Source organism: Centroberyx gerrardi, chromosome 17, assembly GCF_048128805.1.
Source record: "Centroberyx gerrardi isolate f3 chromosome 17, fCenGer3.hap1.cur.20231027, whole genome shotgun sequence".
In the NCBI taxonomy this organism is placed as follows: Eukaryota; Metazoa; Chordata; class Actinopteri; order Beryciformes; family Berycidae; genus Centroberyx; species Centroberyx gerrardi.
In genome coordinates, this window is record NC_136013.1 from 15,817,364 (window position 1) to 15,833,154 (window position 15,791).

The following is a 15,791-nucleotide window of genomic DNA, read 5'->3' on the forward strand; positions in this document are numbered from 1 at the left end:
TTGCCAGTGCAGTACAACCAGCATCGGCTTACAGCAAGTTATTCCGTGTGTGTGTGAGATTGGACCTACCTCGCTGTATTCTGCCTGGCATGACACTGCGGCGCGCTGAAAGCCGGAGTCCGACAGGTAGATTTTACGCACAATATCACACTGAGCTCAGGCTCCAAAACAACTCCGGCAAAGGCTGAACCGAGACTAGCCAAGTGATTGGCTGCGTGAGGCGCGCTGTAAACTCTATTACCGACCACGGATATGACATTTCCAAACTCTGCTACCTTGCTTGGGCGTCTTCCTCCATCCCAGTCGTGTCCAATGTGGCTGTCTGGGGTTTTACGCCCCCCCGCTGTGTGTAATTTTGCCTCGTTGCGTAAGCAGCCAGTCTTTTGCAAAATAGGTTGGCTGCTTGCTGCACACGAGATAGCCATTGAAAAAACAAGTCTGTTTTGGATTGAATATGTTCCATTCCTCTACTTGGGAGAAAGGCAACTATACATTTCCTCTGCAGGCTCAAAAGATTGTGTCCTGAAGTGATTGCAGCGCTTGGATTACTTGTAAAACTTAATTCTAACTGTAAGCTTTTTAAAGTTGGCTCTGTGTTATCCTCTCCCACTGAAAGCTCCCACTGTAGCAGAGTAATATAATACGCATTACATAGCTGACATGAGCAACTTCAAAGATGTATTGCATTTTTTATAGTGTTCTCCTCCTACTTCATGAATATTATGATTCCTTTTGTTCACATAATTACAGAGCTTTAATTGTTTGTCTTCGAAAAGGAGGCAACCTCCCTTAATTCCAGAAGGACAGACCTGGGACCAGGTGCACCACACTGGGGATTGGTTCCAAATATAGCTCATGAATAAGCCACTATTAAATTCATCGCGCATTTATATTTGATTAATATTTTAGACAAATCCCATGCATTTATCATGAGCCTGCCAATTTGGTTGTGCTTTTAACCCTCTGGTAAGCTGCTTAAGATTTCATGTCTACAATTTATGATTGTAAATAGTGTTTACATAACATTAATATAGATGTATTTTTCATGCAGGCACAGTGAAAGGGTGACATAATAGAATCCACACAGCAGAATTAAGCCTAATTCATTTGATTCCACCAGAGAATAATAATGATGTAACCACTGTGGCTTAGACTAATGTAAAAACACGCTGTGAAGCCCGTGCCCATCACAGGATTGTAATGCCATGCCAGTGGAAAACCTCAAAACCTGATATACAGCCATTGAACACTGGACACATGTCTTATTCAGAGAGAGCACTCTGTTCCACCGGCTCATAAAAATGTCTGGAGTTAATAATGTGCAAGCCCCGGCTCTGTCACTTTCACTGGGAGATGCATTAAGGTGCTGATGGAGACTTTATGGGGGAAACATGGGGCTGCATTTATAAGACCGGGCCCACATGAGCTGCGTCTCTCTCCCAGAGTCACCTTGTGTTCAAATGGACAAGGCAATGTGGCATAACAACACTCCCATCTCTGTGATGGATACCACTCCCTCAGGAGAGGAGTATATTAGAAGAGGGGCTGAGGAGAGGAACAGAACCTGTAACAGTTTATCCTGTTCCTCTCTCTTTCTCTCTCTCTCTCTCTCTCTCTCTCTCTCTCTCTCTCTCTCTCTCTCTCTCTCTCTCTCTCTCTCTCTCTCTCTCCCATTAGCCTTCGTAGCAGAATTTAGAATACATCCCCTAATGAGGATCAGTGCTGAAATGACACGGGAACATCCGCAATCTAAAATATCCAAATCTAAAATGTGGCACGGCTGGGGCCAAAGCAGGATATCTCAGTGGCACCAGATTAAGCATAGTTTATGAGAAGAAGCGGTGTCTCCCTAGACCGGGCTTTTGCCAGCCTTCTGTAGCTGGACTGTGAATATTTATGGTCCTCACTGTCCCCCTTTCTTCTGCTCCATTTTCCACTCTATATTTAGGCACTGTGTCACTACATAGCAGACGCACTATTTGTCATGCGAATGTTTTTGTTTCAGAGTCTTGTAATTTCATAGCCGCATTGGTGATTGGAACTGAATATGCAGGTATTCAGTTTGTATCGTCTTGGATATTGACAAAGAGCGACAGAAAAGCAGAAAACCTTCATTCTCTGTGTTACAATTATCTCTTTTATTGACTTTCCTCCACCTCTGTTTGATATCGCAGCCAACTCTGACACCCTGAACTTGGAAGTCTTTCCTAAGGCCCATTAACCAGCTTTAATCATTTAAACACTTTTGAGAATTAATCAGCCTAATCCGATTGGCCGAGAAAGTATCAAACCACTTAATTTGATCTGCCCTCGCCAGCTTTTGTCAAGAAATGAGGGATTTAGGCGGCTTTTCCCAACGGGCCTTTCTGTGCATTATTTCCTGTTTGATTAAACACTTTAACAAAGCGCATGCCAACACAGCACCTCTGACCGTCGAGCCAGCCCACGGGATAGATGAAAAAGAGCTAAAGTACAGCAATGAGAAAGCAATATTAAATCTGTCTGAGTAATTTCTGTTGGGAATTCACAGAGGATTTTGCAGTATGTTAGCTAGGACATGCACGTCTAATTACAACACTATTTCATGCCACCGTCAGTTCCTCCTCTCCTTCTCAAGCTGTCAAAGCTGCTGAGAGTCAACCTATTCTCATACTTGCGGTTATACCTCTCAGAATATACGGATGCTCTATGGTATCTTCTGCTGCTGCTGTTCAAACTTCATCGCAGACATCAGGTGCAGTGCGGGAAACTCATCCATTTGGCCCGAGAGGTCAGTTCACAGAAAACAGTGAGAGTCCGTCCCCGCGGCGGCAGGTTCAGGTGCAGGAGCGGGAGGGAGGCTTGGCATATGAGAAAGGGTTTTGGCAGGAGCAGAGGCCGCAGCTCCTTCCAGACCTGGAGGCTCGCCGCAGGCCTCAAACTGAAAACCCGCGCTAGTTAAGCAGCAGCCAAATACTGCCTCATATTCACACACACTGATTCAGGTACAGCGAGTGCTTCCGGAAATGGATGAGGGCGTCGTGTCCAGTCACGGGCAGGGAAGAGGGTGGGTGGGCAGAGGAGAGGTGGTGATGTAAGAAAGATGGTATAGGGGAGGGGAAATTAATAATGGATCCACCACCTGTTTACATCCCTCACTCAGGCAGCGGCTGCTTCTTCCAAGGGAGCAAACAGAGCTTAAGAGCTGACAAATACCACAAAAGCTCTTTCTGTAAAAGCTCAATTTGTTTACCGTGAAATGCCGCTATCAGGCTCCCAATGAATTAATTTCTGAAAGCCTTATTAAAGAACTGCACTTTAGTTATTTGTTAAGGTCTGATAGTAAAGCTAGGCGGTCTGTAGGGCATTTAAGGAAATGGATTTATTGCCCTCTTACATCCAGAGAAAATGAAAATGAGTTTGACTCCCAGGTTGTCATAATGAAAAAACATAATAGTCGGTGAATGCCAACATTATGAGAAGCAATTTCATTAAAGTGTTTGAAAGTTGCACAGCGTGTGACTTTTCAAGGTCCTTCTTCCAATGTTCAATCAGAATATTAACTGTATGTCTCTGGAAGTTGGCCCAAGTCCGTGTGCCGGTCCCGCGGGGAAATGGATGTGTGTGGAGCCCCGGGGGACCGACAGAGGCTTTTGGTGTCGCAATTATCTAACACACAAATTCAATAGGTGTCCTATTAGTTGAAAGCGCTCCATCAGGAGGGCAGAGGTCAGAGTTTGTCATCCAAAATTTCAGACAGAAGCACCACTTTGTAACTCTACTCCTCACCTCAAGCACACATCGTTGGCGGTACATAAGAAATGCTAAGTGTGCAACTTGGGACAGATCCAGCCTGGAACTACAGTGCTTAACGTCAATCATAATTGGACTTCGTCTGACAGAGGTAAAGTGAACGAGGACAGCGGGGAGTTTCGAAACTCCACAGACCGTTGGCAGCGGTACAGTAACCCACCGTTCCACTCCGGAGAGGCTGCGTGCAGATTAATGGCATCCTCCGTGCTGAGATTTGAAAACTTCCATTAATGGAACACCAATGATAATTTATTTGGACAGCCGAGCTGTTTCTCTGTGAATAATGAAGTGGCCTCAGGATCATTAGTATGATGGATTCCCTCTAATGTAGCGGTGCTGTGCCAGTAGTCCTAGCTGCAAAAAGAGAAAAAAATGATAGCCATACACAAATCTGTGTTTGCATTATTGATTTTTTACAGTGAAAACACAGTGATTCGACATTTACTCCCTGTCCCCCTCTTAGGGGATTCAAAGTTGTTTTTTTTGAGGAATAATACTGCAGAGGATTAACATTTGAAACAAGTGCATTAGTGGTAATGAGCGACATCCTGCTAATCCCGTGGATCAGACAGTCCTGCCTCGGAGTGTGTGGAGGCACCAGGTAATGAGTCAGCCAGGCATAACAGTCTGTACTGTACGACTTGGGGATACGGTTTGATTCACAGCCCACCCCCATCAGCCCAATAAGAAGAATTAAACGTATCCAACCCTGTCAGAGCTTCTCTCCCTGGTGTGTCGCAGGTCCAGTCTGCACGTTAGTTAGAGCTTTCTGATGAGCATTACTGCAAACATCGTGCAGATTTTCTACAAAACCAGAGGATTTAGCGTTATTTCTTAGAACAGAATAGAGCCCGGATGAACCCGGAGATTGCCCTGCCTGTCAATGGGTGAATTACTTGCGGTTGCGGGACTGCGGTGGAAGGGTTATAAATAGGTAATCGTTTAGGAGGCACTGCAGGTTAAGCAAGGAAGCTCACTGAGGGCCTGGGTGACTCATCGCCCTGTCTCTTCACATCATGTCAGTTACCTGGGCTCTGCATCTGTCACTGGACCCCCTCAGAACCACCAACACACACACACACACACACACACACACACTCACAAAGCAGTCATGTTCAATCTAGATACATACAACAGATTTACTGTTTACCATGTTTGAATTCACAAGGGGCCTGTTCATATGAATGGGAGTGAGGACCTGTGGGAATTCACCTACAATACTGTTAACATTTGTAACTGACCGCAACAGGTATTTTTCAAACATAATGATAAAGGAGTTGTATCTGGATTTTCCGAACCTAAAAACACCCCCCCCCCAACATCTTAAGAAAACCTTGCCGAACTGTTCTGTAAAAGTCGGAACACAAAGAAAACAGCAATTTCAGCTGAAAGTGCGAGTGCTTTGTCTTAACTGCAGTTTTAGCAAGCTTAGCTCCCCGGCCCTATTGCGATGCTGGCACTTGTGAGCCTCGATAACGATTGTGGTTTATTTACAGCAGTCTAATGCCTCTGCGCATTCTGCAGCTGTGGAAATAAGAGCGTCCCGGAAATTCTTTATCAGTGCATTACAGTTTATGTCAAGCGCAGAATCGTGCTGTCTGTTCTGGACAATAAAACTATAATGCTGATGTACAGATTGTGGTAGATTGCATAATCTTCTGCAGTGTATTGTGATTGAAAATTGTATTGAGCCAACTGCCGAGGTGGAAACTGTAAAATTAATTCTCCATTCAACATAGTTTGCATTATGTATGCACTCCTCTGCTCCCTCCTCTGATTTTTCAATAGTTTTGTTTTCCCCGTTCATGTTCCCCTTTAATGCTTAAATGCATATCCTTTAATGCATGTCCCCCTTTAATAATCAGCCCCCTCTCATCGCTGCATGCCACCTCTCCTTCTTTTTGTCTCTCTCTGTTTTCGCCTGTCATTATTGTTGCCCATGACTCTGTCAATGTTTTGCCCGGCACCTATTGCACGCTAAGCCGTCCCGGGGGTGGGTGGGGGGGCGGCGGGGTCCCTATTTGCCTCAGCCTGCCCAAGGTTTCTTCCAAGTTTTTCCTTGTGTGCATTAGGGTCTAAGGCTGGGGGTGCTGGGTAGATTAGCTTATAGAATAGGTAGATTGTTTGTCTTGCTAAAATCTGCTCTTGCCTACCTTGTGTTTTTCGCTATGCTTGTCCTACATAATTTTGTTCACCATTGATTGTGTTTAATTAGATCTAGCTAGACACATTCTCTGTAAAGTCCTCTGAGACATGCTTGTGACAAAGGGCTATATAAATAAACTTGACTTGACTTGACTTAATGCTCCACTGTGCTGTGATGTCTGTGGGTATATTGGCAGGCTTCTGTTGGTGCCCTTACTAAAAAAAGCACGTTTTCAATGCACACTGTCATAGTGGTTCCCGTTGTGACTAATAAACAATACTAGAGGCTCTAGGTTTCCTGTGGATGTCAAAAGGTCAGGGAGGACTACTTGTTAGTAAGTGCTTGCACCATCTCATCTCTCTTTTTCAAAAGCCTCTAATGCACCCAGAGGAGACGTGTGTCTTGTTTCCACGGTGAAGGACCGATCCGGCCATAATTGCGCTGGCTAAAAATCTATGATTTTCCGACGCGCGATCGTTTTCGGTGTCAAAGGCAGCTCTGTGCTGCTCAACAGGATGTGTGTTGACTTGGCCAGCCTTTTAAGAGAATCAATGGTCACATGTGTAACCCGTGGGAGAGGAGCAATCATCAGGGCCCCAGATGAAGAGAGATGAATTCCTTTAACTGCCCATCCATTCGAGCACTCTGGACCAAGGCCCTTTAAATGACCACTCTGCTCTGCCACATTAAAGCGGTCATCTGTCTCCACGCAGCCGTCTGCTGCAGTGGACTGGTCCTCTGGTAGCAATGCAGCAGCAGCGGATGGACTGACTGATGCAGTGCATACCACCATGCTCATGATATTCTCTGATTTCATGGTGGGGGTATATTCTCATGCTCACTCTGACTCAGGAGAATATTGATTCGATATTATACATGCACTGTGTAATGCAATGCCATGAGGTAGCCAGTGGGATCGACACAACATTGACGCGATCGCTGAAAAATAACTCTGCCGTCTGAGAAAATGACAATGCACCACTTGTGTCGGCCGCTAACAATTGTGAGAGTGATTACTGAAAGCTTCTGCATGGGCCGAGTCTGACTATGGATGATACTTGACAGCATGTCTACACTGTAATTGACATAGCCTTCTCTTGTTAAGCTGAATAATACATGCCTCTCTATGCATAATTCATCTGAAATGCAGTATTTGTGGACCTTTTCTTTGGCAGTGTTTTCCTGAATTCAAGGCAAGAGTTGGCACTGTCACTGTCACTGTCAGTTGTTCATTCTGTTCATCAAGGGAGAAACGGAGGCTGTCTGCAGGATGTAATGAGAACATTAAAATCGCAATTGGAGCAATCATGTAACCTTGCATCAAGCTAGACCATAGCAGCTGTGTTGCTTTTCTTTTTTTTCCTTTATCTAAATAGACATTCATGCATGTGACAGGCAGTTGGCCTCTGCACCCGCCGAACATGGTTTTATTAAGGGTTATAAGGATTTTGATAAGCTAACCATGAATTGAGGGATGTTGGACACTAAAGTTAGGTCCGGTGCTTTAACACTGGGGACTGCTGGAAGTATACATATTTTATCGGCATATCCATATTTTATTGAAGTGCTCATTAAGTTGAGTGATGGCTCGGCTGGAGATTTAATCAGGTCCTTTTTAATCTCTCATTCAATGCATAATGACCTATTTCTCACTTGACATTGACTCAGAGGTGGACAACCTCTTTTACTGTGGCTCTGCGGCCGCAAGGATTAAGCAAGAAATTTCCATATTGACGTCCCATATGCACGCTAGAAACAAAAGTCTAATTTGAAATATGAATATTTCCCCCCTCACTTCTTCTGACAGCTGGAAAAGGTCTCTCTCCTTGCCTCAAGGATTGAAATGAAATGTCCAGCCTCAGACTAACAACTTCATCTAAGTTGGAAAAAATGTTTTATTTATGTTATAGCAGAGATGTAGTGGTAAATAAAAGGGTGGGTAAACTATGACTGCCAGTTAATGCCTTTTTCCTTATAAGACCCTATGTTCATATAACTTACTTTTATACTATTTATGATGATTTATATTATAAATGTATACATATTAAATCAGCCTAAAAAGCATAAGTAAACTAATAAGGTGGGTAAATTGAGTTTAGGTGGATTCCCTTCAAAATTCTGATATTGGTCTTCGTGAGTGATGTTTACTTCACAACCTCAACGTGACATGGAACTATATTTACACTGTATGTTCTATAAAAAGATTAGCATGTGTCTAACATTACATAACTGAGCAAGGTAGCAGCATGACATATAGTGAGGCTTCCTCCTCCAAGTTGTGTATGTAATACTCTATAAGAGATGATAAGGGATAAGGGATGATAGTTTCTTAAAATAGGTTGTCAAAGTGACACCTAAGGTAACCATGGTTACCCAGTATGAGAAGGAGAGGGGGAGGGAGGGAGAGAGAGAGAAAGAGAGAGAGAGAGAAAGAGAGAGAGAGAGAGAGAGAGAGAGAGAGAGAGAGAGAGAGAGGGAGAGGCTGGTGTAGATGAAGAATCACCAGTACAGATATTTATGGGCTATCTGGGTTAGAATAGCAAACACAATAGAGATGCTACCACTCTCCCTTTATGCCTCAGCATTACCATGCATATATTATAACATTTTACAATATCTTAGAGGCTGCACAAATAGAAAATATATATTTATTCACCTACAAAAAAACAATTCAAAAACAAGTCATTAGATGTAGCCAAGTGGAAATGCTAATGTTCACACTAAATGGAGCTGTTCCATGTAAAGATTCCTTTACTTCAGGATGCGCTGGCAGGCTCGCATGTGACAGAACAGGAAATAGGAGAGACAGTCATACTGAGAAGAGGACACATCTCCATCTGGAGTGTTTCCTTTATTGTTAACAATAAATAGAATAAAACATGAAGCGTTACTTTTGTGCAAAAATATCAAAAGATGTGCATTAATAGCGATGCATGGAAGTACATGTTGCCACTACCATGGATGATGAAACATTTTGCTGGATTTTTAGAGATACTGATAATAACTTAAATTATGAAACACTATTACAGAGTGAGTCATTTATAATTTAGAGATATTGAATGATTACCTTTTACCATTTTTTTTCTCTCAAACATGTATATGCAGTGTTTGGTATGGAACTCATGATACAATAAAAAGTGTGACTCTGTTTTGGCTCATTTTATTTTCTATTTTCTGTCCTTTCCACTTCCCTTTTGTTTGTACATTAATTTAGGTTTTCTAAGGAATTCTGCTCTCACCCCCTGTGTGTAGTCCAAAAATAACGTATCCTGAATATATTTATGTGTACAATACTGGTACAATTGCACCAGATAGGAATCTACAAGCGTGAACAAGCGTGGACAAGTGTGCACAACAGTACATTTTTCCTGCTTAGCCATGACTGTGTGTGTGTGTGTGTGTGTGTACAGTAACTATAGATCTTGATTTATCATCAAAACACCCACAACTCACAACCAACATACAGAAGCATCGTGGTGTCTCCCTCAGTTTGTCCAACAGCATCGCACCTCTCGCCCGTTCCTCTGGGATGTGGCGAGTTTGAGATTTTCTGACATGCTGGGTGAAAGCTTTCCTGGCGGTGTGATGTATAAATGAAGAGCTGTGGCTGCACTAGCCTGAGCTGTCAACTCACATTACCTGTGGGTGTCCTCCTCTGACGCTCTTAGCACTTCGCTAGGCAGGGGAAGGTCAGGAGTCAGTCATATTTCTGGACCTCGCGGGTCGATCGGAAGGCTGCAGCTTCTGACTGACTCCCTGACTCATCCAGCAGCTCGTTCACGGCCGATGCCTCCGCTGGAGCAATTTTAGCCAAGGTGTGTCTCTCTTACGTTAGGTGAACATGAGACGCTCGAGTATCAGGAAACAAACGAGGACCATCTTTCACTTCCCATTAGCTTGTTTTGAAGAAAGTGAATACAGTGCTAATGGTCATTCTCCAGGGAAGCCTATGGGGAGGAAGGCATCAAATCACATTAAGCAGAACAGTTGGCCGCTCCCTGTGTGTCGGCTGCTCACAGATGGTGGAGAGTTGTGTGTGATGTGTTTAAGTTCTCTCAAGTTGACCCAAATTAACTTACGCCCATCATACGCCTGACTCCAGGGATCAGCGTGGTAATCCTTGACGATCTTAATGAAAAACAAAGGTGGGAAGTAAGACCAAGTAGCAGGCAGGAGTCTTCTTACTGAGTGGGGTTTTTGTGCTGTGTTCTCGATTCAAAAAAGCAGGCTGTCCAAAATATCTGTCAATGAAATTTCACAGTTTAAGTTCTTAACGTGTTAGATATCCAAATGATGCATCCATCCTAAATGGCTTATACAAGTCTCCTGTAATCTTTGACTTGAACAGGGGCTCCTCACTGTGACTTTGACAGTAACCCGGAGGAATGTTTTGCTCATGTGCCTCATTGGGAGACTTTAATACGCTGTCGGTGCACATCAACTCCCTCTAGATCCATCCAGGCCTTTGAAATCTCTGGTGAGTGACTGTGAAAACGGTTCCTCTGTTGGCCTTATCTTGCTGTGCCAAGGCCACGCTCTAAAATACAGCTGAAAGGCAGCTGGTTTTGCCTAAAATGGGTGCCGGATTACCTTCAGTGTAGCCCAACCTATTTCTTTCCCCACGCGAGCGACTATGCAGCTTTTACTTCCCACTTCTTTCTCGGAGGTCTGACCTTCAAAGAGAATGCAGAGTAGATGTGTTCAATGAATGACAGAACCGGCTCCATTTCAGGACCTTTAAGTGATGTAGCGGCGCTGGGAAGTAAGCGATATTGGTTGCTTTGTGTACTTACCACCGTAAGAAACTATCACTATCACCATATCCTGCGGGCGGTTCATGTAGACTGTGTTGTACATGTGGATTGTCCTCCTATCTAGGATCAGTGGAGAAGGGAGCTGCGGGTGGTCGGCCACCAGCGACCAGCAGCCACTTAAATAACCTGCTGTCATTCATTAAAGTCCTGTGGCTATTTCAATCAGCCGTGCTGGAAAGGCGTTGGACGATGGTCGCTCTCTCTATCTCTCTCTCTCTCTCTCTCTCTCTCTCTCTCTCTCTCTCTCTCTCTCTCTCTCTCTCTCTCTCTCTGTGTTTCTGGGGACCAAAGCTTATTGCTGGAACAAACAACAGATCATTATATATAAATACAGGAAAAGACTTCTGAGGCAACTCTAAGCACCATTATAACTCTACTCCATGAAGACTAACAGTGGTCGTGTTTCAGTAGGTATGCTGCCTGCAGTTTGAGCATCCTTTGGTTTCTAGCATTAACACACTGTGTGCTTAAGTGAAAACCACACGCACAGTCAGGTTTGCAGTGTTGAATCAGGTGCCTGGAAATATTGGCCCACTCCAATCTAAGGCCTAATTATAGTGAATTAAGTCCGTCAGGGAGACATAACTGAATATGATATGCAGCTTGCTGCCACTGTGTACCATTTGTCTAACAGTATAGTATTACATCTAATTTGTATTTTCACCTTTTATAGGGCCGCATTCGGTGGACATGCTACAGTTATTGCAGATGATTCATTTTATGTGCTATCACATTGTGCATAATGTATTCATATAAAAAAACATTGCTTCAGTTATTAAATTTGTCTTCCCCGTTCCTCTCCTCTCTCTACTTCTAGGGAATCCACAAGCTATTACAGTATCTGATAGCTCTGCTACTGCTGGAACATGCATTTTTGAGCAAACTATCATTGTTTGGAGATACGCTGTGTAAATGTACTGTGTACACTTCTGGTATGCAAATTGAGGTGCAGCAGCTGCAAAGGTCTTGCCTCGAGGAAAACAATAAAGGCCTGCCAGTACAATAGAGAATGTGTGAGTACAGAAATTAATTCAGAGTTAATGTTCTCTGTTTTATTGTATCTTGCAAGACTTAGCAGTAAGTGGAATGGAAAATCTACAAGCTTGTACATGTTTCATTGCTTTAAAGTCATCACAGACAACAATCTTTATGTTTGATTAAGTTTGTTGTGTATGATTATATGAATATAGCGTACAGACATGCTCAAAATGTTTTGAACTCCTGGACTTGTTGAACATTTTGTTAGAAGTAAAGGCATACAATTCAAATATAATCAAGATATAGTGTGCACAAGTATACACACACATGTTGTCTTGGATTAAATGGTGTTGTTGACAAATATTTGCTCAACTCATATAATTTTTTCATAACAATTCATATCATATCAAATCACTTTATATTTAGAGCATATTTTGAGCAATATTTCCATTCAATACTGTTCTTATTCAGCCTAGAAAACTAGTATTAGGTAGTAGGTAGTAGGTTCTGGGATGCAGGATGAACTCATTCAGAAACTGTGAGAATTCTGTGGTTCACACAGGAATGACATTTGAGCCAGTTACTAAGGTTTTACATATATTATATATCAGACAAGACAATTTCATTGAAAGTACACTCTGTGTATGACATCGAGTGAGAGGGCGATAATAAATTTTTTCCTTTGAAACCTCAGGAACTGTATTTCACTGCCATCCCTGTGTGAACTGCATGTTCTCCAAGCTAATCTCATATTTTTTAATTAGAGTCCATCCTATAGCCTAAAATCCTTATTTTTTCACTTTTTGTCATAGTTTCTGCAGATCTCAGGCATAAAAAATAATCGTAAATAACTGATTTTGTAGCACGAGTTCACAAACTTTTGAGCTTGACTAAGAAAGTTTTAATGTATAACCTCTTCAGAAGATATTGGCTCAGTCCTCGGTGCTGCAAAACAGGCACATAAGAGTTAGAAGGAAAAAAAACCCAACTTGTCCACCACAACATTATGACAATTTCTGTCTGGAAACAGGGGAAGTGGAGTTTAGAGGGTTTAGATACAGGCTGGCTCAGACAAGTGCTTGATCTGCTCTATCTTACTTACCTTCTTAAGGGATTCTCAGCGGGATAACTCTCTCTCCTCCCACCGCTCCCTCTCCTCCTCGTTCTGTTCCTTTGCTGCAGTGCTTTGCCTCAGCTTCCTTGATCTTGGCAATCCGTTGTTTCAGAAGGTTCTGTTGATTGTCGATGGCGCTCTGGTCGCTCCAGCAACTGCAGCATCTGCTCTTGTCTCAGCCCTTATCTCTCCAGGTTTGTCTTCTTTTTCAACAGCTCCTCTCCTTTCTTCCTCAAAACATCCTCCTCCTCTGCAATCTTTTTTCCTGCGGTACTCATTCAGTTAGATGCCAAAGCCTTGATTCATGCCATTCTCCTTTTTCACTCTTAGTGCGGGAGAGAACATTACATCAAACTGCATGCTGCAATTTGGCAGTTTAATTTTGCATAACTTATTGGCAAATAGACATACTGCATAGAAGATGAAATACGACCTTTTCCAAATTGTAAAGGTCTACTCTTCAATTCGTCACACGTCTGATCCACCAGGCAGCACTTATTTCAATGGAATTGTTACTTTTAATACTGGTTTGCTTGTTATTTCTCCATCTCCTTCCACCAGAATACACCTTCAGGGGCAATAACAAGCAGTGCAAATTAATCTACTTACTTCTGTCTGCTGCAATGGTGATGTGTGAATTTACATTAATCTCACATTACCTAAACAACATGCTCTATCCCGCTTTCTTTCTCAGGATGTGCATTACTGTGTTAAGGCAGTAATTAACATGCTGCAGAACCACACAAACTAATTATGATAGGACACAGAAAACCAATCCAAATAACGAGGATCATGCTTTCTTAAAGTGTCTCGCTCTTCTTTCTTATACAATACATAATCAGCATTTCTTACCATTGCGGCTCTGTTTGTAGCCAGTCAATATGTCTATGCCAGACCCATTAGGGAGCCATTACTATTACTGCTATTAGGTTTCTACAGAAGAGACCAGGAAGAGAAGTTGTGTAATCTGTGATGCCAATAAGACAAATAGTCTGGAGCCAAACCATTAGAAATACACGGGACATGAATTTGTGGAACCACAGACTAGTTTGTACTCTTGCGACCCAAATGACTTTCATTCTGCAGCAGTGCGAAGAGTTCGGAGAAAGAAAATGCACTGATGTCCCCATGTGGATACCGTCACAGTCCACAGTGCTGCTCACAAATTCATTGTGGATGCAGCGGCTCCAGGTTTTTCCTCTTGTGTCTCCATTCTGGATTTACCAGGGACTGATAGTTTACTCATATTATGAAGGAGCTGGACTAATAAAACTACATGACAGTTAAAGGCCAAAAAGGACACAGGTGAGTTATGATGTTTACCTCGGCGAACTCCTATAGAGCCCGTCTCCCGCTCCACTCCTCCACTATCATCAAGGTTCATTAAAAAAGTTCACCACAGCTTCTCAGAAGTTTTTAAGCCACCTCCAGAAAATTTCTGCAAAATGCATGTCTTTCCCTCTCTTTCCTTCTTGACCCCTCCCCTCTCCTACACACACACACACACACACACACACACACATACACACACACACACACACACACACACCACCGCCCCCTCTTTCTCTTTCCCACTGTCTCATTCCCTCTCTCCGCTCTTCCACAAGGCTCCTTTGGCCATCATTAGAACTTAATGAACTCAGTTTAATAATCCAGGGAATTAGCTGAGTTGAGTTAGGCGGTGGTGTTGCTGTATCCTACAGGCTTTGTGGCGCTCTCCTTCGTGTTTGAAACGAGCATTGCCTAAGTGTTAAATGTGTTGTGTTCCGATTGTGTTCTCTGTGTCCCACACTCCGCTATCGGGGGGGACATAATGGGATGTTCCCACATCTTTCCCTAATTAGTTTCGGAGTGTGTTCATTAGACTTAGCAGATTTAGTTAACTTATGGGTATCTCACAATGGCCCAATTCCCCCAAGCGCACTGATGTCTGGGTGATAAATCATCTCTGTCTGCCTGCCATAATTAGGCTGACTTTTGAAGTGTCATAGTTTGGGTTTTGCTCATGCTGTCTTAATGTATGGAGGCCTGAGTTGTATTGTGTTGTACATATGCCTTGTAATCTCCTTCAGGCTTAAATGCACAACCATTAATCGTGTTTACATTCCCTGATGGACTCATGAATTGATTTTATACTAATATATTTATCTTTATGATAGCAGCGTTATCATGTCAGGGTAAATGTATTTCTCCCCTAAAGCTTGCGTTACAGCCTTGATGAAAATAAAGGGTTTTCCAAGGGCATCGTCCCCTGAGTTTAACACATGTTCTCTCTGTCACTATTTCTCAGCCAGCCATGATATTGGAAATTATTCTGCATTAGTGTGCGTGGAGCCTGGTAGACTTGGGTGTGACTTCCCTGCAGCTGGGTGTCACATTCAAATAGAAGTAAATTAGCTGTCACCAAGGCTAGGCTTGGAAGCTGCTGCTGTGCCTCAGAGACTATTCCTTTTCTTTGGGTTTCTGCTGGGTTTATCACTAGCAGCCGATACAGCGGGCCGCAAGCCATTACAGCTACATGAAATGAGTAACCACAGTATAATTTGAGTCGGATGGCTTTCTCTATCTGAGGAGGACTATTTCTTCAGAGGTAAAATAATGTGTTACGACCCCTCGCTCTGTGTTGCAGTTGAAATACCACTACAGAAATGCATGTATTGAGTCATAACAGCCAGAGTTGTGTAGCAATGCCATGTCATCTGCTGTCCACAGTGATGCTGAAGAAAGCAGCATGATTAGGTATTTGGTTTGAATCTCTGCTTCTCCAACAGCAGACCTCCAACAGTTGCCCTCTCATTATCTACAGGCCAGCATTAACTGTGGAGCTGGACTCATTACCAGCAGTGAGGCCCAAGGGACACAGCAGATTGGCAGAGTCTTGAGACATCAGGGGGACACGGCCATAAATAACAGGGTCTTCGGCATTTTAATGGTTAAAGTCTGACAT